General features: G+C 37.9%; 2 protein-coding genes across 3 annotated transcripts in view; one reads left to right on the forward strand and one right to left on the reverse strand.

Moving 5' to 3' along the window:
• LOC123529642 (uncharacterized) overlaps positions 1-25,336 on the forward strand; it is a 582,930-nt gene that overhangs the window by 197,116 nt on the left and 360,478 nt on the right. The window lies entirely within an intron of this gene.
• LOC123546999 (zinc finger MYM-type protein 6-like) overlaps positions 17,409-25,336 on the reverse strand; it is a 42,615-nt gene continuing 34,687 nt past the window's right edge. The window contains exon 8 of the transcript XR_008367011.1: positions 17,409-17,530. The gene's annotated coding sequence lies outside the window, so the exon portion shown is untranslated. The remainder of the gene's footprint in view (positions 17,531-25,336) is intronic.

A 25,336-nucleotide genomic window follows, 5' to 3' on the forward strand; every position in this document is an offset into this window, starting at 1 on the left:
GTGTGCACTGCCATGAATGTCAGTGACTTTGCTACCTTCTTTACCTGTGTGCACTGCCATGAAGCTCAGTGTCTTTGCTACTATCTTTACTTGTGTGCACTGCCATGAAGGTCAGTGACTTTGCTACCAGCTTTACTAGTGTGCACTGCCATGAAGCTTAGTGACCTTCTTGCTACCAGTTTTACCTGTGTACACTGCCATGAAGCTCAGTCATTTTGCTACCAGTTTTACTTGGGTGCACTGCAAGGAAGCTCAGTGACCTTGCTACCAGTTTTACCTGTGTGCACTGCAATGACGCTCAGTGCTCTTTATACCAGGTTTAACTGTGTAATGAAGCTCAATGACCTTGCTGCCAGTTTGCCTGTGTGCACTGCCATGAAACTCAGTGACTTTGCCACAAGATTTACCTGTGTACATTTCCATGAAGCTCAGTGACTCTGCTATCAGTTTTAACCTGTGTGTACTGCCACTAACCTCAGTGACCTTGCTACTAGATTTACGTGTGTACACTGTCATAAAGCTTTGTGACATTCGGTGACCTTCTTACTATCAGCTTTACCTTTGTATACTGCTGTGAAGTCTGGTAACCGTTTTGCTAACAATTCTACATGTGTACACTGTCACGAAACTTATTGACCTTCTTGCTACCAGCTTTACCTGTGTACTCTGTCATGAAGATTGGTAACTTTGCTATCAGCTTTACCTGTGTACACTGCCATGAAACCTAATGACCTTCTTGCTACCAGCTTTATCTGTGTACACTGTCTTGAAGATTGGTAACCTTGCTATCAGCTTTACCTGTTTACACTGTCATTTAGACTGGTAACCTTGCGTTCAGCTTTACCTGTGCACACTGTCATGAAGATTGGTAACCTTGCTATCAGCTTTACCTGTATATACTGTCATGAAGCCTAGTGACCTTCTTGCTACCAGCCTGTGTACACTGTCATGAAACCTACTGACCTTCTTGATATAAGCTTTACATCTGTACACTGTCATGAAGATTGGTAACCATGCTACAAGCTTTACCTGTGTATACTGCCATGAAGTCTAGTGATCTTCTTGCTACCAATCTTACCGGTGTACACTGTCTTGAAAATTTGTAACCTTGCTATCAGCTTTACCTGTGTATACTGCAATGAAGTTCAGTGACCTTGATACCAGTTTCACCTGTGTATACTGCAATGAAGTTCAGTGACCTTCTTGATACCCGTTTCACCTGTGTGCACTGCAATGAAGCTCAGTGACTTTGCTACCAGCCTTACTTGTGTGCACTGCCATGAATCTCAGTGACCTAGCTACCAGTTTTACATGTGTACACTGCCATGAAGCTCAGTCATTTTGCTACCAGTTTTACTTGTGTGCACTGCAATGAAGCTCAATGACCTTGCTGCCAGTTTGCCTGTGTGCACTGCCATGAAACTCAGTGACTTTGCCACAAGATTTACCCGTGTACATTTCCATGAAGCTTAGTGACCTTGCTATCAGTTTTACCCGTGTGCACTGGCATGAACCTCAGTGACCTTGCTACTAGATTTACCAGTGTACATGGTCATAAAACTTGGCGACATTCGGTGACCTTCTTACTACCAGCTTTACCTTTGTACACTGCCACGAAGATTAGTTATCTTGCTATCAGCTTTACCTGTGTACACTGCCACAAAGCCTGGTGACCCTCTAGCTACCAATTCTACATATGTACAATGCCATGAAACTTAGTGACCTTCTTGCTACCAGCTTTACCTGTGTACACTGTCATGAAACCTAATGGCCTTCTTGCTATCAGCTTTATCTGTGTACGCTGTCATGATGATTGGTAACCTTACTATCAGCTTTACCTGTGTATTCTGTCATGAAGCCTAGTGACCTTCTTGCTATCAGCTTTACCTGTGTACACTGTCATGAAGACTTGTAACCTTGCTATCAGCTTTACCTGTGTATACAGCCATGAAGCCTAGTGACCTTCTTGCTATCAGCTTTACCTCTGTACACTGTCATGAAGACTGGTAATCTTGTTACAAGCTTTACCTGTGTATACTGCCATGAAGCCTTGTGACCTTCTTGCTACCAGCTTTACCTGTGTACACTGTCATGAAGATTGGTAACCTTGTTACAAGCTTTACCCTTTGTACACTGTCATGAAGATTGGTAACCTTGCTATCAGTTTTACCTGTGTATACTGCAATGAAGCCTTGTGACCTTCTTGCTACCAGTTTTACCTGTGTACACTGTCATGAACATTGGTAACCTTGCTACAAGCTTTACCTGTGTACACTGTCAAAAAGATTGGTATCCTTGCTATCAGTTTTACCTGTGTATACAGCCATGAAACCTAATGACCTTCTTGCTATCAGTTTAACCTCTGTACACTGTCATGATGATTGGTAACCTTGCTACAAGGTTTACCTGTGTATACTACCATGAAGCCTTTTGACCTTCTTGCTACCAGCTTTACCTATGTACACTGTCATGAAGATTGGTTACCTTTCTATCAACTTTACCTGTGTATACTGCCATGAAGCCTGGTGACTTTCTTGCTACCAGCTTTACCTGTGTATACTGCCATAAAGCCTAGTGACCTTCACCTGTGTAATTTGTCATGAAACTTGGGGACCACTTGCTATCAGCTTTACCTGTGACTGCCATGAAGCTCAGTGACCTCGCTACCAGCTTTACTAGTTTGCACTGCCATGATTTTGGTGACCTTATTACAAGCTCTACCTGTGTACACTGCCATGAAACTTAGTGACCTTCTTGCTACCAGCTTTGCCTTTATAATAGAGAGCATCTACACTCCAGGTAAACAACCAGTGCACCTTACAATTCTCATCCACTTAATCAAAGCTATATATGATTTGTATGTCAGGAAATAAACAAACAATTCGAGTATATAGATTGTTAGTTTTGGCATTATGTCACACAACATGGTTAAGGTCACATGGCAGTTTTCCATCTTTCATGATAAGAGGACCCTAGCAGGCTTTCCAGCCAACTCTTTGTAAAAAATGTAGGAAAATGAAAGGAATATATTATGCAATAAAATATGGAACAAGTCCCTCGACTGAAACTGATTACTTGACCTTAGCTACACAATTACACACGGAATCATGGCTGGGAACAACTGTGCTTAGCATAAAAAAGACAATGTGCAATGAATGACAGACAAAAGACCAGCCACATCACAAAAGCTTATGCTGAACCGTTGGTTCAGGTGAGCTTGACATTTGAGAGAACCATAATAGAATGCTGCAGACCAGGTTTGGTAAAGATCCATAGACATATACATAAGAAGTTGTTTTAAGGGCTTTCTAGCTCTGGCAGCCCCTTTAAAAACACCAAGCAAAACCATTCGTAAAACTATGAAGGCGGATCATACATGGATACTATAGACAAAGAATGGTAATGATGCATCAAGTTGTTTTATGAGACAAGGCAGGCATAGTAGCCCTAAGTTGCTCACCTGACCCTGACTGTTTGACCTTGAACAAATGTATGTCACAGTGAGTCAAGAATGGTAACAACATGTGTTTAGCATAAACTAGTGACCTCTAAAAGGTACCAAGTGCCACCATTTGAAAAAATTTGGGAAGGGGACCTTACAATGACGCTACTGACCAAGTTTAATGAAGATCCATCTCACAGTTAAAGAGGTATGTCAAATTTTAGCTACAGCAGGCAAAGCACCCCCATTTGAAGAAACTTTAGCAAGGACCTTATTATGATGCTACAGACCCAATCTGACTAAAGTACATCTCCAATTACGCTATGCTTAGGATCTGAAGACCTGCTATTGATAATCTCATTCTGACTACTCTTCTGCTAGCCAATCAGAGCCTTGCTTACAACATTTTGAATGTGAAAGTCGAAGTTTAAAAATCTATATTTAGCCTGGGTTTTTCATATTTACAATTCTTATGACGACCACATCGCGACTACGCCCTCGTGTTTTGAGGGAAATCATGTCATGGTACGGACTTGGCTATGCAAGGTGTCTAACAGCTGGTTAGCTCAGTCGGTAGGGCACTCGCCCTGTAAACGAGGGGTCCTGGGTTCGAGCCCTGGACTGACTGCACATTTTTCTCACCCTTTGACATTCAACATTATTTTGATGGTCTGATTGGTTAAAACAAAAACAGATTTGCAAAAATAAAAATGGCAATTTCGGAAATCCAAATATACAGAAAGATGAATGTGAATGGGTCATCCTCAGATCTATGTTTAGAAGATCAAGTAATAAAATTTAGTCAGATTGCTACAGACCAAATGTGACAGAACCTCAATCAATCAGTTCTCGAGAAGAAGGTGTTTAAATGTATTTAGATCTAGCAGCTCCTTAATGGTGCCTCTTGCACCCATTTGAACAAGATTGGGAGAAGACTTTACAGTGATGCTACACACCATGATAAAGAACCATCAAGCAGATCATGACTAGAAGCTGTCTAAAGGTTTTTCTGTTTATAGCTCTAGTGGTCCCTAAAAGGGTCCATGCATCCCAAGTTTGATGAGTGTGTGTGTGTGTGTGTTCGGGTTTAATGTCTTTTTCAACAATTTTTCAGTCATACAGAACAGAACAGAACAGAACATATAGTTCATTTAGACTTGAGCACAATACCTATCGTCATAACAACATGTTTATACATGTAAATAACAATGCATACGTTGAGAGAGAGCGAATACATAATAATAAAAGGAATAAAGGGACCTGAGCATGTCAATAACACAATATAACAAAGTCATACAGTAATAAGGAAACATTAATCTAATTCATTGTCGCGTCTTTCAAAGGCTCTAATACAAAATAGTGCTAACTTTTGCAGTACTGATTTGTTTTCTTCGTTTAACATTTGTACAAATTTATAAACACTAGGGTTAGTAGTAAAGTACCTTGAAATATACATATTTCTCAAATCTCTGTACAACGGACATATCAATATAAAATGATATTCATCCTCTATGTCACCCATATTACATAATGTACATATTCTTTGGCTTCTTTCTATACCTCTGTGTCTTCCTGTTTCAATAAATAGCTTATGAGAATTTTGGCTAGCATATTTCGTTGTTTAACATTTTCTAATACACTAAAATATTTCGATTTTTCATAACAACTTTTCAATTCTCTATATATTTGTAGTGATGAACATAGTTCCATACCAGCACGCCACTGTGTAATATAAATATCACGAAGTTGTAATCTAAACAATGGTATGAATTGATTTATGATAACTGATTCTGGAAACAACCATACATCTAGGAAACCTGCATTTTGTAACATATCCCGAAATTCGGAAGTCCAATTTACAACAGCTTGGTTACTTATGATATCATTTCTTTGACTTTGTACAACCGATGACAAAATACGATTTTGACTCTTATTTCCATGTAATTTTAACCAGTATTTAGCTATCCTTACATACCTTTCAATATACAGTGGAAATCTACCTAGTTCTGAGTACAATGATAATGTGTTCGTAGACAATTTAACATTCAGTAACCATTTACAAAATTTTTTATGCACACGTTCAATATTTTCTGCTTTCGCAAAACCCCATACTTCACAGCTGTAATTTAAAATTGATAAGACATAAGCATCAAAAAGATTTAACATTATTTCTACGTTGGCATCTAACTCTTTTGTAATGTTAAACAATGAATTCATTGCCCTTAGGCCTTTACCACTAAGGGTATTCGTTGCTGGTATAAACGAACCACCACTTGAGAAAACAATACCCAAATAATTAAAGTTCTGAACTATTTCAATATCTTTACCATCATATGTCCATTTGAATTCTCTATTTAGTTTCCCACCTTTTCTGAAAACAACTATTTTTGTTTTGTCAATATTAACCGTGAGATTCCACTTTTTACAGTATGTTTCTAGGTTGTCAAGAGCATTTTGTAACCCTTCTTTTGTTTCGGAAAACAAGACAGCATCATCAGCAAATAACAACAGATAAATAGATATTTGATCAAGCGTTATACCCCCATTCAAATCTTCTTGTAAATACAATTCGATATCATTCAAAAACATAGAAAACATTATAGGCGAAGTTATTTCCCCTTGAAAGAGACCAATATCATATAAAAGACAGTGTCTACTTGTAGCAGTGAGCACAATGCCCAACTTTTAGTGCTGCCTCACTGGAATATCACGCCGTAGACACGTGGCACCCAAGTTTGATGAAAAATCTTTTACCAACTTTTTCTTATGATCTACTTGATGGATCTTCATCAAACTTGGGGATCCATCAAGTGGATCATAAGAAAAAGTTGGTAAAAGATTTTCTATTTTAAGCTCTAAAAGCCCCTAAAAGGGGCTGGGTGCCCCGTTAAGCAAAATTTTGACAGGACCTTACAGTGACACTACAGACCAAGTTTAATGAAGATCCAACGAGAAAAAGTCGTTTGATGAAGATTTCACAAGAAAAAGTCTTTTTTTTGTTCTATTTTCAGCTCAGGTGGCTCCTAAAAGGAGCCTGGTGCCCCTATCTGAACAAATTCAGGAGCAAACCTTATAATAATGTACCAGACCAAGATTGATGAAGATCCATCAGGGGATTCATGAGAAGAAGCTGTAATATCATAAGGAGCCTCACTCTGTTATATTCTTTTTCAGGAATTGAATTATTGTGTCTGGGTTTTTGTGCTATGTGATGGGTAGTTTTTATGTAGGGTGTTGGGCACGAGTTTGGCGAAGTTGGGAAGTGGTAAATTGGATTTCTCGTTTAGTAATTATCTAAATTCATGGGGTTTTAATGTCAAATTAAACCTCGCCTTGCTCCTCATATCATTGACTACGCAACAAGTTAAATTAATACTCTTATATTTATTGCATGCATAATTGAGCAACATAAAAACATACAGTGTTGTTAATATTGTTATATTCATACATCTATCATTAGTAACAATAGTTAAACTTCAGATCGTATTCTTACTTCTTTCTAGTGTTTTATAGCCCCCACCCCCCACCCCACTTGCAATTAATGTTTCCGCTCCAGTGTTTGAAAGGGATTAGCCAGCGAGACTAAAAATCTTTTATTCTATGTTAAATTTAGTATTTGTGCACCCTGGCTGATTTGTTCCAACCCATCCTCTCTTGTATATTAAGTCAGTCATGAGGCAGACCATGCAGGTGCGATGAGGGTAATGTGCCACCCAACCAGTATGGTGTGGTTGTCATGTTACTCTCATTATGTATTAGGACCCTAGGACGAATTCATCCCCACTCAACATTGGTACTACGGGTTACTATGGGTTGCCCCACCCCATACGCATCCGGTGTACTTTATCCTCATGACTCACAGAATTTAGCACCATGTTCGCAGATATCATGTATGTATAGCTAAATATATCATTGACAATGGGTAGCCATTTAAACCACCTTTCCATTTCCCTTATCAACCCTGATTGTAGATCACTGTTATGGCTCCTGCGTTGGGTCGTGTGTCCGACGGAACGACCCTGGAACCTTCTGTTTCATTTAACCCTTAATTATTAACATTGCAAAACGATCAATTACATGCCTTCACTTTGGTTTTCCTGACAATTACGTGACAGTCTCTGGAGTTATGGGATGTATATATATCTCTCGGGCGGTCCCCGGGTACGGGGTGGTGTCAGAATTCCTGTCAAGGTTATTGCCCTTTTTATTTGTTATTATGCTATGTTTGGCCTGGATAATATTTCTTTAAACTTGGTACGATTTTACACCATGATTGGTAGTACCTAATTTTATCCCTTTGTAGGTGTGGTAATACGTGGAGGTCACGAAACTGGTGTCAGAAGTGGGATGAAGTTTGATGAAGATCTATCAAGTTGTTCATGACAAAAAGTTGTTAAAAAGTTTTTCTATTATAAAGGAGGTTAAGTGCTCTCACTTGAACAAATTTGCTAGAAGACCTTGCCAGGATGCTATAGAGCAAGTTTGGTGTTATTCTGACCAGCAGTTTCATGGAAAAGAAGTAAAAATGTGGACGATGGATGCCAGATTAAGGACCATCCATCTATACTAGTACTTCATCCTGAACCTTTAGTTAAGAGCTAAAGCGTAAGTAATGAATTTGATCAAGAAAGTAGGAGATTTAACAAAGAATACCTCTACACTGATGTTATAGTAGCTTATTACAAAAATCTTCCGTATCCTGTATAGCCTTCATCTACCTGATACATATGCTCCGACCAGCCTGAAATATATGTTTATTTCAAATTTTTAAAGAAACCAACAACAAAATAGTAAGATTGAATATGATTATTATTTCAAGTTATTCTTTTAAATTAAATGAATAAATACAATGAAAATATCTGGATACATAATAATAAAATCATTATACATATAATCATAATCTTTGGCAAAAGGGGGCACTCTTGTCCAGTCCATCACAAAAAGCAGGCATACCCGGCTGAAGCGACCACGACAGAAGGCGATGAGGCTTGCACTCATCAAGAAGCTCCATGGCCAAGAATGAGAACTGATAATGCCTTGGAGAGACGGGCAGTCGGGTCGAAGGAGCCGAGTTTGAAATGAAGAACAAGTCAAAAAGAACCAGTTGGACCAATGGAAGCTGACAGACTGGCATTGTAATAACCGTTGCTATATATTAATATAATGTTGTTTGGTTCTATTTAGCGATTCTTATAGGGGGCGCATATATAACGGAAGTTATATAGTGGCTTAAGGTCTAGTGTTTGTCTAGACTTCAAGATCTAGTGTTTGTCTAGACCTGGCAATGATAAAGTCTAGTGTTTGTCTAGACTTTAAGATCTAGTGTTTGTCTAGATCTGGCAAAGGAACATGTAAAGTCTCGAGTTTGCCTAGCCTTCAGGGTCTAGTGTGATGTGCCTATGGGTGATGTCTAGTGTTTGTTAAGACTAAGGCCTAGTGTTTGTCTAGACCTGGCAGTAGCTTGGCAATGAATGAAGTCTAGTGTTTGTCTAGACTTTTATGTTATAACTCCTGTCATAGCATGGCAGCTTGGGGTGTTGCCTAACAGCAGTCACATAGCATTCAAATGACAAAGATTACTCCAAAAATGTAGAACCCTTGGAATCTGGAGGTGGGGTGGATGGCGGTTTGAGCACGTAGCAAAGATAACGTTCGTTTGGTTCGAGATCCAGCACACAAAGAAAGATGCAGGGGTGTGTATTTTAGAACTAGGCAACAGCAGCCCTTGAAACAAAGAAATATTCCTAGCTTATCGGAACAAGGCTCAATGTAATGCTGATAAGCCCAAATAAGGAGCAGGCTTAGTTATGCTGCCCAAAGAGGCTCTTGAAGGGGAAATGACTCACTCTACTAAATACAGAAAATAGAAGGGGCTCGCAATGGGATATCATTGGCCTCTTTAAAACTCGGTTGAATATAACAATATACAACCTCCACTTTAAAGAAACCAACAACAAAATAGTAAGATTGAATATGGTTATTATTTCAAGTTATTCTTTTAAATGAATAATTACAATGAAAATATCTGGATACATAATAATAAAATCATTATACATATAATCATAATCTTTGGCAAAAGGGGGCACTCTTGTCCAGTCCATCACAGAAAGCAGGTGAGCCCGATTGAAGCAGCCACGACAGAAGGCGATGAGGCTTGCACTCATCAGGAAGCTCCCAGAACGAGAACTGATAATGCCTTGGAGAGACGGGCAGTCGGGTCGAAGGAGCCGAGTTCGAAATGAAGAACCAGCCAAAAAGAACCAGTTGGACCAATGGAAGCTGACAGACTGGCATTGTAATAACCGTTGCTATATATTGATATGTGTTGTTTGGTTCTATTTATAGCGTTTCTTATAGGGGGCGCATATATAATGGAAGTTATATAGTGGCCAAAACGAGTTAAGTCTAGTGTTTGTCTAGACATGACCATGAGGACTAGTGCTTGTCTAGACTGGCAATGGACTGAACGAGAGCCCCCTTAATATTATACAAAACAATTCATATAAAATGATCTCAACAGTGGCGTTACATAACCTTATTGCACTGCCTTTACAAAAGGAAGTGAATGCAATATATAGTTGTGTAATCTTACATGCATAATATTCTGTGTCTTACTAGCAGAACAATACCAACTTCTTTCTAATGGCAAACTGAAGGCAAGTGAATACCTGGTACTTGATCAGAAAACATTAAAAAAATTACAAAAAAATAACACAGTAGAATTTGCTAAGGTGTACATGCAGTATAATTAAATGTGACACTACAATATTTATGTTAAACTCTCAACACAATATTTCTTTGGATGGTTCATAGAATTTTATACAAAGTTTAAGCCTGACTATATTTCGAGTTTCCAGATACGCAGATATGCATGCAATATGGTGCAGCTGAAAAAAAAATGTTTGACCAACTTTTGGGTGAAGCATGTTATTATTTGTTCCGTCTGTCTGTCCGTCGCAAAATTCATATATCTCAGAACAGCTGTTTTGGCTAAATCTGAGGTTTTTTTTAAGATTTTTGACATTTTTTATTCTATAAATTGTTAAATGCCTATTGCTTTTTGTATTATATAAGTGACTGTTCCTGAAATACCCTGTTAAAAATGCAAAAAAATGTATAAAAACGATTTGTTTTAACTGCTTAAAGGGCCATAATGGCTTTGTTTATTATGTGACTGCCGCATGAACATAAAATATAGTAATAACTTGTTCAATCCTATTTTTGATACTTTTTTATAACATATTTTTCAAAGGTATTAAAGTATAACTCACAAAGTATAAAGTATTACTGCGTCCATTCTTTTTTATTACCTCCCTTTTATGTAAAAGGATAAATACATGTGCAGTACTGAAAAAAGTGCTTTTCCAACCATGTAATTATGCATATTCTCTTTTGAGAGTTGCCGTATCGGGTTTTAACATGATGGAATTTTAACACAGTGCAGTTCACCTAAACAGACGTGACAAAATATCTTATTGAAAAGTACTTTAAGCATGTTGAACAACTGTTAAAGATGGTTGAGGGGAACATTTTCTTAATCTCTATTCAAAATCATGTTTGATACATGTACCTATTTCTTAATGTCTTGTGTAGAGAGCACCATTTGCTACATGTACCTACATTATCTAAAACAAATCTGTTCTCTTATGGCAAAGATTTTAATGGTCAGATTGCGTTATATTTTATCTATGTGTCAATGGGGCTGTTGCGTTCTAGGTGTTATTTCAAGGTTAGAGAGTTAGATGTAAGGTCATTTCATAGCATTATTAACTGCAAATTGCTTTATTAATCAATGTAATGATAACAAGGCAGTCTGAAAGACAGCTAAATCCCCCGCCACTGCTATGGATAGTGAAAGGGTAAAACCTTTGATTTTAGCTGTGACCTTGACCTTGAACTGACATGGCTGACTCATGAATTCTGCACAACGTCTTGATGAGGTGATCATTTGACCAAAGTTTCATGAAAATCCTTCAAGGGGTTTAGGAGATACAGAGCTGAAACCTTTGACCTTCAGTTGTGACCTTGACCTTGAGTTGACATGGCTGACTCATGAGTTCTTGATGAGGTGATCATTTGACCCAAGTTTGATGAAAATCCTTCAAGGGGTTAAGGAGATACAGAGCAGACACCAAATGGAAGGCTCAAACCTTCGACCCTTAGTTGTAACCTTGACCTTGAGCTGGCATGGTTGACTCATAATTTCTGCACATCGTTCTGATGAGGTAATCATTTGACCCAAGTTTTATAAAATTCCTTCAAGGGGTTTAGGAGATACAGAGCGGACACGAAATGGAAGGCTCAAACCTTTGACCTTCAGTTGTGACCTTGACCTTGAGCCGACATGGCTGACTCATGGGTTCTGCACATCGTCTTGATGAGGTGATTGTTTGACCCAAGTTTGATGAAAATCCTTAAAGGGGTTTAGGAGATATAGAGCGGACAAAAAATGGAAGGTTCAAACCTTTGACCCTAAGTTGTGACCTTGACCTTGAGCCGGCATGACTGACTTATGGGTTCTACACATCGTCTTGATGAGGTGATCATTTGACCCAAGTTTTATAAAATTCCTTCAAGGGGTTTAAGAGATATAGAGCAGACACAAAATGGAAGGCTCAAACCTTTGACCTTGAGTTGTGACCTTGACCTTGAGCCAGCATGGCTGACTCATGGGTTCTGCACATCGTCTTGATGAGGTGATCATTTGACCCAAGTTTTATAAAATTCCTTCAAGGGGTTTAGGAGATATAGAGCGGACACAAAATGGCAGGCTCAAACCTTTGACCTTGAGTTGTGTCCTTGACCTTGAACCGACAAGGCTGACTCATGGGTTCTGCACATCGTCTTGATGAGGTGATCATTTGACCCAAGTTTCATGAAAATCCTTCAAGGGGTTTAGGAGATATGGACCGGACACGATTTTGTTACAGACGGAAGCACGGAAGGACGGACGGAAAGACGGACGGAAGGACGGACGCAGACCATTCCTATAATCCCTCCCCCACGGCGGGGGATTAATAATTGTATAACAGCTTATGCATTTTACATGTGTGGAAATAATGCTATGTTTATAAATGAATTATGCATATATCAATCAATCATTTAAGTATATCTGAAATAAATTAACTAATTGCCCGAACAATGCCATTTTAAGTCAGTGTGATGAAATTTTAACATACATGTACTAAATTAACATTGAAGATAAAGGGAAAATAGTGTCTCCAGTTTCTTTCACTGCTGGTGTAAATAGTGTATGCTGTTTTCAATCTATTAAGACATGTTGTCGTCGTTTAAGAAGGAATTGAGGTCATTTATCTAAGTGGGACATTTCTAAGTATTTAAAAGGCAATACATATATGCTGCAATCAAGACTTTGACTGTTTCATTATGCTTTAAAATTTTGTTGCATAGTATTTCCATTTATTCATTAGGAATGTGTCATAAAGTTGCATATACTTCTGATGATATAATTTGTAGTGAAATAGCATAATCATTTGGGAGCTTTTAGTTATAAATGTCAGCATTCTATATCTATCTATATCCCCTTTTGGCTTTTAATCACCATGCAGAAGAGAATATCTATATAAAAGAAGAGGCTTTTAAAATAAAAATGAATCATTATGTTCACAAAATTCATGTGCATACATCTATTCCATCTCTTGTCTATATGAATAACTATAGCTTTTTAGTTTATACTAATTTATTTTTAAGCTCAATTGTGATGAAAGCTAGAAGCTTATCTGAACCACACTCGAATCCTTTTCCTGGAAAATCGAGTACTGGTGTCATTTGAGAAGGCTTGGTTTTGATCCAAGTCGGAATCAAAATCTGGGTTGAGCGGCCAACACCTTAAACTCTAGACAACCGCTTCTCTTACCTATAGTTTCTTGACGAGTTACTTATCCCAACAAAAATGTAGTAGTACCAGAAGGCTCTGGCATGATATGTGACCGGGATAAACATGTAAAGTGTCACACCAGAAGACTTCGGTTTGACAATTTGAACAGGAAAAATGTCCTGTGTGGTCAAAGCTTTCAGCTGCAAGTAATGTTAAATTTGTTTGAGGTAACTATTTGTTCATGCAAAAAAAGAAGTAAGGGTGCATATTAATCATGTAAACACCTCTAAATGATAAATTATAACAATAAACCAGTAAATAAAGACATAATCATCAAATAAACGTTTTAACTTTCCATTACAATAAAGCTTTTCAAGATACATGCAAATAAATATGACCATATTGATACTTAACTATATCAAAATAAAACTATTTGAATATAGAGATTTTATATAAATATATGTAATATGTGTTCTATTATGGAAATTACAAAGCTTATCACAAAGCTTATTTAGTCGCCGTATGACCTAGAGTTGTGTTAATGCGATGGTAAAACTACCAAAAACAAAAGAACAAAGCTTATTATTTGATACATGTATATCATGCAAAAGAACCATGTCTCCCAATATAGCTTTATTTCAAAAGAAAGATGAATGGAACTGGCATCTGCATGTCATCTGAGGCCCTAGCAGACATGAAATGCTGCCTTTATATCGTTTGATCTACAATGTACAACAATATAAAACTGATGTTGCGTTCCACATGTGGTCTCATTATGATTACAAATACAGAGCGGGCACGATTTTGCGATAGACAGACAGACAGACAGAAAGACAGACGAACGAAACAAAATGGAACAAATCTTCTACAAAAATTTAGTTGTTACACATATTTATCACCTCTAGATCAATCGAGATCAAGCAGCTCATCTAAGGGCTTATGGTGCATGCATGTAAAAGCGTATGATTTTAAAAAGAAGACATTTTTAACGTACGTACGGACGAATGTACAGACAGACTGTTATGTAGCATGACCTAACTTTATGCAAATATATCACTTGACCCTAACAGTAAGTATAAATTTGTTTACACATAAATATGTATCAAGAATAAGATAAAAATTAACTTTTACTAAAATAGCTATTTGTTTTAATGGTGGCCATTTTGAATGTTAAAAATAGTATTCCAAAGAGCTGTGACCTTGGCCCTTACAGCCAAAAGTCTTATGGTGTCCCAAGCTACTGTTGTGACCTTGGCCCTTACAGCCAAAAGTCTTATATTGTCCCAAGCTACCGTGGTCTCGGTAAGACTAAAAATACAGAGCGGAAACGATTCTGCGACAGACAGACAGACATACAGGCAGATGGACGAACGAAACAAAAAAGAACATATTTTCCACAAAAAATTAGTTTTTACACATATTTATCACCTCTAGATCAATCGAGATCAAGCAGCACATTACAAGGCTTATAATGTATATATGTAAAAGCTTATGGTTTTAAAAAAGAAAACATTTTTAACATACGTATGGATGAATGTACGGACAGACTGTTATGTGGCATGACCTAACTTTATGCAAATGTATCACTTGACCCAAACAGTAAGTATGAATCAGATACATAAATATGTATCAAGAATAAGATAAAAACTCACTTTTACTAAAATAGCTATTTGTTTTAATGGCGGCCATTTTGAATGTTCTAAAAATAGAATTCCAAAGAGCTGTGACCTTGGCTCTTACAGCCAAAAGTCTTATATTGTCCCAAGCTATCGTTTTACAAAATTTGGTACTTTTGTCCAGCATGTCTAGACCTTTCGAAATTGGCACTCTACTATATACATTGTAAGTAAAATAATATATAGTCACTCTCTTCATAAAGCTATGTGCTTCATTACATACTGATCCAAACAACCATGAAAAGAAAAGGTGAATTTTTTTTTAAATAAACACATTTCCAAGAGGGTTATACTCCCTGGAACATAGGCTTTATACTGACTGTATCCTCTTCCGATGACATGGATAAACGTTGACGAGTTCTCCCTGGTGAACAAAATGTCTGCAGATAGCTCAATACCATCCATCCCTGACTGTAAGGGATTTTCCAGGCCTAAACAGCTGTTAGGAAACAAACCAAACACCAAGACTGACCTGAAATCAGAGGAAAAGAATTCAAAACCATGTGAAGGCATGAGACTAGTTGACAATGAAAGGATGACACAGGCATTCAACATAGCTATACAAGCTTAAGGCCGTATGAATGCCAACTCCTCGGAATGCAAAGCACCAAACTTGCTCAAGAGAAGAAATGGGAGTATGTGCTGGAAGAATACATTAAAATGTTGGAACTGTAATTATGTCACCCCTGAGCAGAAAATGTACAAAAAAGTCATCTCTCCAGAAATACAGCTGCTCAAAATATAGTATTGGCCACTGGTCTGCAGGACACTCCAATTGGTAGTACAAGGTTCCATTATCTGGTGACATGTATGGACATACATCTACCACCCAGTTGCAGAAGTCTTCTTAAAATGGCGACGTGTTAAAAGGTCCAGATGCTCAAAGAAGTTAGTAAATAAGGAGTGTGGCAACAATGAGAACATTATAAATATAGCCCTGTACAGACAATATAACTCACCAATCATTGCCAGCCGCAGGAAGAAGGGACAGAGTGCCTCTCTTAGGTTATCGGTTTAGCTATGAGACTATGACTTCCCAACAGTTTATTTAGCACACTGTGTTCATAATAAACTTTGCTGGACAGCTGCTTGACTGAAAGATAAAGAAATGAATGTGACTTGTCGCAAGTCTGATTTTAATGACAGAAATCTTCATATCCCCAAGAAATTGTTACAACAGGGTTACCGTTTTCATAAGCTACGGAAAGCTTTTAGTAAATTTTACTACAGATCATCTGAACTATTAGAAAAAAACAATATGCCCCTTAAAACACTTTTAAAACTTGGACTTGCACACCCGGAATACTACGGAGATGTAGTTTATAAAATTCAGAAAATTAAACATAACCCTTATTTTAATCAAATTTTTGTAAAACTGGTTTAAAAGTTTATCAAAAGAGGATACGATGCAAGTTGTTAAGTACATTGGTGTAATTGTACCTTAAATTTACCTTAATTTTATGTTTTGCTTTATTTATCAGTTACTTTTGCACTAATGTTAGAGCCTTTCTCAGCGGGGATTTTATTAACATTGTGTTGTTTAACTTGTTGAAGATAGGGTTTAAGTGCGAGGTTGGCATGCCCTAAACGCGTTTAAACTCCCAGTTTCCTTTATTTAGGTTACTGACCGTTCCAAGGTGGTGCCCCTATTTTCAACAGGTTGTTTTGTCTGTCTTGTACTGTGTGTTGCATATGTTTTCTTGTTTTTGTTGGTGTTTTTCCTCCGCCCCACTCCCCCTTTTGCCCTCTCCCTTCCCTTGCATTTACGCTACTTTCTGCATCCCCTCCCCTTTACTTTTAGTAAGTTTTCGTGGCTCCTCTTTATTTTGGCAGTCGAATCCCAAGATGGTACTTGATTGTTTTTTCCTACTTGTGTGGGTGCGTTTGTCAGCTTGAGTCTATAACGGTGCCCTACTGTTTTCTTATGTGTTGCTTGTTCGTTTTTCTATGTTATTCAGTTGATCGTCGTTGTGTGTTTGTCTTTGGTACATGAGTGTCTGCGCTATTGTGGTTTACGTTGTAGTGCCACTGTTTTTAAAGGACATGGCATTCCCTTGTATATTTGTCTTTGTTCAACTTTCCCTTCACCCCCGTGTTTTTTGGTGCTCTGTGCTTCCGAGAAATCTACCTTTGCCTATTATCTTTTGTTTTCATTGTCCATATTCAGGATAAAGCAAACATCAAGACTAATGCCCCTCTGTCAGAATACAAAATTGGGAAATCTACCAGAACCCAGTTAGCACTACAAGGGACATTGATCAAATGCATTACACAAGATGGTGATTCCAGACCAGCCGAAGGGGTGGCACTAAGTAGAATGACTTGCTGATCAAACAATTCAGACAATCTCAATTTTGTCATCAGTGCAGACATTAAAACCCGTTGTAATTGACTCTAAAAGCACCATGGAAGGAAATGACCACTGATACCAAAGCTATAAGGAAAGTCTTACCAAGTGTCTTAGATGCGACTGTGGCTTGTAATGATGGAGACTGCTCCAAGTCCTAAGTATGCTCTGGTTCCGACTCTTAACTCCTGGTGGCAGAGGTCCAAGTTCCTGCATCACAAACCAACCTGAACATGCACAATAAAAACAAAGGTTATACTACATGAAATCATCAAAATGAAACCGAGTGTCTCTGCTATAGAAACAATGCATCCCTTCACTGGTACGTAAAAATGTGATACTGTGAATCCCTCAATCAGAACGTTATGGCAGGAATGTTGGCACCCAGCTTGCATCCACTGTGCACAGACTGAACAATGGCATTGAGATTTCTGACATTTAGAAATGTGAACATTCTGGGGTGAAAAGACTATGTCTTGCTCAAACAAACAGACTACAGGAAAGGTCAGTTAGATCCAAGGCTATTTACTTCAAAGTGCATACTTTGTTGACTTCTTCCTTATTTGATTTGTTATATCTGAAGCAAGTGACTTTATACTTGTCAAGCACCAACCACACTACTCTAAGCAGTCTTCTCATAGAAAATTACTGCTGGTCAAAATCAAGTAAATGACATATTTCAACATCATATGCCGATATTGTATGGCAAATTCATTCCATGCAAGAATAATAACCAGTATTCTGAACCGGTTCATGTAATTAAGAAATCATACCGCACAACATAAAAAGCATAAATGTCATCTGGGTGCACCAGCACTTTTGTTAGCAGATATGCAGCAAGGGTACATACAGCATCTTGAAAGGTCAGATTCCACAGGGATCAGTGTTTCATATCAATTTCAATTTCAAACATGGCTCGGACATATTCTACTAGAATGCATAGCATTACAGAATACAGGCCTTGTATGGACTGTAGCCTAGGCTACACAATGTTTGGTGCATTTGCATTCATTGTTTACATATTTTGCTCAAAAGGTATGAAATATATATACATATATGATAAGAACCGGATGTGGTAAGTATTACATGCATAGTTGGCAAATATGAAAAACAGTGCACAGCAAGAAAACCCAGAATTTAGTGAGAGCATGCAAGTTCTTTTTAATGATATATCTCCAAACAGGAAATGATCAACTGGAAAATATGCCAGATGTTTGTCAAAGACAATAAACGAAATACTTGAAACTATTAAAAATATCTCCAGCAACTTATACAGCTAATATTTTGAAGAACTGTAAATGAATTTAAAGCTGCAAGCCTCTGGATTTATGTCTAATTTTTCGAAATTTAGAAAATGCTTACAGAGTTCTTTATCACACAGGATACAAGAGGGCCATGATTGCCCTATATTGCTCACCTGAGTTTAGTTGCTTGCCTGAACATGTAAAAGTTTCTACTAAATATATACAGGCAGGTACTGTGTATGTGTGAGGGGTGCGGTGGGGGTCGGGGTGACCGGGTAAGGGTTCAAAACTTCACGTTGATAATCAAAATTGATGGAAAATGAAAAATATGTAAAACAAGCAAATTTGATGAATTGGTATCCCCCGCCGAAAGGGTTTGTGGTGGGGAATGGCAAAAAAAATATATCCGGCAAAAAGTTAAGGATGTTAATAAGAAGCAAATAATTTCATTAGTCAAAATCAATTTAACAGAAAACGAGTGTTTAATAAAAGAGTACATAATAAATGTATGATACTTTGATCCTGACTGGAGAATTTATTTTGAATGGGATATGCTTACTGTAATAAGCTTAGCTTTCAAATTAAATGCAGTTAATTGAAATGTGAGCTTGAAGTTTAACTGGAACAAAATATTGTCTTTGAGTGGTTTGGCACCAGATGATGTTGTTTAACATTTGAACTTAAAAGAACAGATGTCCTTAAGAGAACACAGGCAAGATATCTTGAACATGGCTAAGGGCAAGGTTTGTGCAGTCATAACTTAACATGTTGAAGGTTTGAACATTTAAAAAAACAAGAGGGCCAAGATGGCCCTAGGCTGTCACTTGAGAAACACACCATAACACACCATAACAGTGTAAACATGTTTGACCTAATGATTTCATGGAAAACAAGAGCTGTCTCCATAGGATGACACATGCCCCCGATGGCACTTTGAATGAATAGTTATGGCCGATGTTAGAGTTTAGGACATTTGACCTACGTACCTGGGTCTTGCGCGCGACATGTCGTCTTACTGTGGTACACATTCATGCCCAATAATTTTAAAATCCATGCATGAATGACAAAGATATGGACCGGACACGCCCATCAATGCACTATCTTGAAAAATGACCTTTAACGTCTAAGTGTGACCTTGACCTTTGAGCTACGGACCTGGGTCTTGCACGTGACACGTCGTCTTACTGTAGTACACATTCATGCCAAGTTATTTGAAAATCCATCCATCGATGACAAAGATATGGACCGGACACGAATGCACTATCATGAAAAATGACCTTTAACGTCTAAGTGTGACCTTGACCTTTGAGCTACGGACCTGGGTCTTGCGCGCGACACGTCGTCTTACTGTGGTACACATTCATGCCAAGTTATTTGAAAATCCATCCATCGATGACAAAGATATGGACCGGACACGAATGCACTATCATGAAAAATGACCTTAAACGTCTAAGTGTGACCTTGACCTTTGAGCTACGGACCTGGGTCTTGCGCGCGACACGTCGTCTTACTGTGGTACACATTCATGCCAAGTTATTTGAAAATCCATCAATCGATGACAAAGATATGGACCGGACACGCCCAACTATCATGAAAAATGACCTTTAACGTCTAAGTGTGACCTTGACCTTTGAGCTACGGACCTGGGTCTTGCGCATGACACGTCGTCTTACTGTGGTACACATTCATGCCAAGTTATTTGAAAATCCATCCATCGATGACAAAGATATGGACCGGACACGAAAATTGCGGACAGACTGACAGACCGACAGACTGTTCAAAAACTATATGCCTCCCTTCGGGGGCATAAAAATATTCTGACCAATTATCATTAAAACTGGAGCAAAAAATCTTGAGTATAAATAAGTATTTTCTTTGATTTGACCTAGTGACTTAGTTTTTGACCCCAGACTACCCATATTCCAACTTGACCTAGATTTCATCAAGCCAACCATTCTGACCAAATTTTATGAAATCCAGTGTAAAATGCAGTTCCTATTGCATACACAAGGTTTTTCCTTGATTTGACTTAGTGACCTAGTTTTTAAACCCAGATGACCCATATTCGAACTTGACCTAGATTTCATCAAGGCTATCATTCTGACAAAAATTTATGAAGATCAGTTGAAAAAAACAGCCTCTATCGCATACACAAGGTTTTTCTTTGATTTAACCTAGTGACCTACTTTTTGACCCAGATGATCCATAATTGAACTTGACCTAGATTACATCAAGGCAATCATTCTGACCAAATTTCATGAAGATTAATTGAAAAATACAGCCTCTATCGCATACAGAAGGGTTTTCTTTGATTTGACCTAGTGACCTACTTTTTGAGTCCAATGACCCATAATCAAACTCAACGTAGATTTTATCAAGGCAATCATTCTGAGGAAATTTCATGAATATCAACTGAAAAATACAGCCTCTATCGCATATATAAGGTTTTTCTTTAATTTGACCTAGTGACCTAGTTTTTGACCTCAGATGACCCATATTCAAACTCGACCTAGATTTCATCAAGGCAATCATTCTGACTTAATTTCAGGAAGATCAATTGAAAAATACAGCCTCTATCGCATACACAAAGTTTTTCTTAGATTTGACCTAGTGACCTACTTTTTGACCCCAGATGACCCATATTCAAACTTGACCTATATTTCATCAATGCGGGGCCTCCGTGGCCGAGTGGTTAAGGTCGCTGACTTCAAATCACTTGCCCCTCATCGATGTGGGTTCGAGTCTCACTCGGGGCGTTGAATTCTTCATGTGAGGAAGCCATCCAGCTGGCTTACGGAAGGTCGGTGGTTCTACCCAGGTGCCCGCTCATGATGACATAATGCACGGAGGGGCACCTGGGGTCTTCCTCCACCATCAAAGCTGGAAAGTCGCCATATGACCTATCATGTGTCGGTGCGACGTTAAATCCAAAAAAAAAAAAAAAAAAAAATTTCATCAATGCAATCATTCTGACCAAATGTCATGAAGATCAATTGAAAAATACAGCCTCTATTGCATACACAAGGTTTTTCTTTGATTTGACCTAGTGACCTAGTTTTTGACCCGAGATGACCCATTTTTGAAGTCGGCCTTGATTTCATCAAAGTTATCATTCTGACCAAAATTCATGAAGATTAATTGAAAAATACAGCCTCTATCGCATACAGAAGGTTTTTCTTTGATTTGACATAGTGACCTAATTTTTGACCCGAGATGACCCATTTTTCAAATTAGGCCTAGATTTCATCAAGGTTATCATTCTGACCAGCATTCATGAAGATTAATTGAAAAATACAGCCTCTATCGCATACACAAGGTTTTTCTTTGATTTGACCTAGTGACCTAGTTTTTGACCCCAGATAATCCATTTTCAAACTTGGCCTAGATTTCATCAAGGTTATCATTCTGACAAATATTCATGAAGATTAATTGAAAAATACAGCCTCTATTGCATACACAAGGTTTTTCTTTGATTTGACCTAGTGACCTAATTTTTGACCCCAGATCATCCATTCGAAACGCGGCCTAGCTTTCATCAAGGTAATCATTCTGACCAAATTTCATGAAGATCAATTGAATAATACAGCCTCTATCGCATACACAAGCTAAATGTTGACAGACAGACAGACGACAGACGCCGGACATCGAGCGATCAGAAAAATTCACGAGCTAAAAAAAGGAATGGAAATATATATATGTATATATTTATTTTTTTAGAGGGTGGTGGTGCGGGGGAACGAGAGAGGAAACAAAATTTCACATGTTGATTATAAATATTGATGGAAAATTAAAAATGAAAAAAAAAAAAACCCAAAAAACAAGAGGACCATGATGGTCCTGAATCGCTCACCTGTTCCCACATGACCCAGTTTTGAACTGAGTATGACGTTGTTTTTTCTATTATTTGACATAGTGACCTAGTTTTTGAGCTCATGTGACCCAGTTTTGAACCTGACCTAGATATCATCAAGATAAAAATTCTGACCAATTTTCATGAAGATCCATTGAAAAAATATGGCCTCTAGAGAGGCCACAAGGTTTTTTATTATTTGACCTACTGACCTAGTTATTGACGGCATGTGACCCAGTTTCGAATTTGATCTAGATATCATCAAGGTGAACATTCTCACCAATTTTCATGAAGATCCATTCAAAAGTATGGCCTCTAGAGAGGTCACAAGGTTTTTCTATTTTTAGACCTACTGACCTAGTTTTTGACCGCAGTTGACCAAGTTTCACATCTGACCTAGATATCATCAAGATAAACATTCAGACCAACCTTCATACAGATCCCATGAAAAATATGGCCTCTAGAGAGGTCACAAGGTTTTTCTAATATTTGACCTACTGACCTAGTTATTGATCGCACGTAACCCAATTTCGAACTTGACCTAGATATCATCAAAGTGAATATTCTGACCAATTTTCATGAAGATCCATTTGAAAGTATGGCCTCTAGAGAGGTCACAAGGTTTTTCTATTTTTAGACCTACTGACCTAGTTTTTGATGCAGTTGACCCAATTTCAAACCTGACCTAGATATAATCAAGATAAACATTCAGACCAACTTTCATACAGATTCCATGAAAAATACAGCCTCAAGAGAGGTCACAAGGTTTTTTTATTATTTGACCTACTGACCTAGTTTTTGACCGCACGTGTCCCAGTTTCGAACCTGACCTAGATATCATCAAGGTAAACACTCTGACCAATTTTCATTAAGATCCATTCAAAAGTACGGCCTCTAGAGAGGTCACAAGGTTTTTCTATTTTTAGACCTACTGACCTAGTTTCTGACCGCATGTGACCCAGTTTCAAACTTAAACTAGATATCATCAAGATGAACATTCAGACCAACTTTCATACAGATCCCATGAAAAATATGGCCTCTAGAGGTCACAAGGTTTTTCTATTATTTGACCTACTGACCTAGTTTTTGAAGGCATGTGACCCAGTTTCGAACTTGACCTAGATATCATCAAGGTGAACATTCTCACCAATTTTCATGAAGATCCATTCAAAAGTATGGCCTCTAGAGAGGTCACAAGGTTTTTCTATTTTTAGACCTACTGACCTAGTTTTTGACCGCGATCACAAAAGCTCACCTTGTCACTTTGTGACAGGTGAGCTAAAAAAAGGGTAAAAGGGGGGGGGGGGGGGTAGAGGATGCATCATCAGTGGTGGGCATGACTGGGTGGAGGAGTGAGGTGGGGGAATAGTACAACTTGCATGTTGATAAACAATCATAGAAGGTTTGAAAAAAATCTACAAGAGGGTCATGATGACCCTGGATCACTCACCTGAGTAATATGAGCTACAAGTTTCAAATGTCAAACTGATAATAAAATATTAAGAAAGTAAGTCATATTCATGGTTAATGAAATTCAGTTTTACGACTGGTGTGCAAAACTGTGTATGTCATCAAAATTTCAAGGCTGTATCTTAAAAAAACAGGAAAGTAGGTCAGTAGGTCAAGGTCACAGTAAAGTGACATCATATTACTTGGGGTCATCAGGTAATTATAATTAAATAGTCTTGGAAATAGGATCAGATGATTTTTTTTAAGTATTTCTTCCTATATAACTCGCATAATAACTAAGTAACCCCAGGGTGGGGCCTCTTTTAACCCCAGGGGCATAATTTGAATAATCTTCGTAGAGGACTACTAGACAATGCATCATACCAAATATCAAAAGCCTTGGTCATATGGTTTCAGACAAGAAGATTTTAAAAGCTTTTTCCTATATAAGTCTATATAAAATTTGGGACCCCCAGGGCAGGGCCTCTTTTCACCCCAGGGGTACAATTTGAACAATTTTGGTTGAGGACCATAAGATAATGCTACAAACCAAATATCAAAGGTCTAAGTGTTGTGGTTTCAGAGAAGAAGATTTTTAATTTTTTTTTTCCTATATAAGTCTATGTAAAATTTGGGACCCCCGGGGCCGGGCCATATTTGACCATAGGGGGATAATTTGAACAATTTTGATAGATGACCACTAGATGATGCTACACACCAGATATCAAAGCCCTAAGCCCTGTGGTTTTGGACAAGAAGATTTTCAAAGTTTTCCCTATATAAGTCTATATAAACCATGTGACCCCCGGGGCAGGGCCAATTTGACCCTAGGGGGATAATTTGAACAATTTTGGTAGAGGACCACTAGATGATGCTACACATCAGATATCAAAGCATTAGGCCCTGTGGTTTTGGACAAGAAGAGGGTCATAACTCTGAAGTTACAAAAGAAATCCGTACGAAATTGTGTATGCACAACCACAATATAGTGCTCTAAATTCTGTTTAAGTTTCATAGTTCAAGGTCAAATATATCAAAAGTTATGATGCAGAAATTGCCATATCTATAGTACCCTATATAGTTAACACTAAAAACTTTTAAGGGCCATTATTCTGGTGTTACTTGGGCAATCTGTCTGAAACTTGATGGGCCCCATAACCTCATAGTGATGAACATGTATATGAAGTTTGTTTGAAAAAAATCTAAAATAAGGAATGAATTTTTTTATTTATTTATTTATTTTTTTTTTTTTTGGGGGGGGGGGGGGGGGGGGGGGGATCGGGAGGGGTGTGATCAAGGTAAGGGGGTGACCAGGTGTGGGTACACAACTTCACAGGTTTACAATAAATATTCATGGAAAAGAATGAAAGAAATTTAATGAAATTCTACCAAATGATAAGTTTGTTATGTACAAATATGTGGATTTTTATACAATTAAAGGGCAATAACTCTTAATTTACATATAAATCCAAACGAAATTGTGTGTACAC

Source organism: Mercenaria mercenaria, chromosome 14 (genome assembly GCF_021730395.1).
Source record: "Mercenaria mercenaria strain notata chromosome 14, MADL_Memer_1, whole genome shotgun sequence".
NCBI lineage: Eukaryota > Metazoa > Mollusca > Bivalvia > Venerida > Veneridae > Mercenaria > Mercenaria mercenaria.